The following is a 205-nucleotide window of genomic DNA, read 5'->3' on the forward strand; positions in this document are numbered from 1 at the left end:
AGGGCTCAGCCACAGCAGCCGGAGGCCCAGCGTGGGGGCTGCCCCTCGCAGCGCGTGGACCCCGCAGCCAAGACCCCGGCCACTGCTCTGTGTCCAGGAGGACATGGCAGACCCTCTGGCTCCCTGGTGGGGGCTCTCCTCTGGGCTCCCCGCCCACCCAGGAGCCCCCCAGTGAGACGGAGCCTGCCCCACCTCCCCCCGGCAG

At 74.1% G+C, this 205-nt stretch overlaps 1 protein-coding gene across 1 annotated transcript in view; it reads right to left on the reverse strand.

Moving 5' to 3' along the window:
- MYO7B (myosin VIIB) overlaps positions 1-205 on the reverse strand; it is a 107,070-nt gene that overhangs the window by 84,517 nt on the left and 22,348 nt on the right. The gene's annotated exons all lie outside the window — the stretch shown is intronic.

The sequence above is a fragment of the Myotis brandtii genome, unplaced genomic scaffold (assembly GCF_000412655.1).
Source record: "Myotis brandtii unplaced genomic scaffold, ASM41265v1 scaffold600, whole genome shotgun sequence".
Classification (NCBI taxonomy): domain Eukaryota; kingdom Metazoa; phylum Chordata; class Mammalia; order Chiroptera; family Vespertilionidae; genus Myotis; species Myotis brandtii.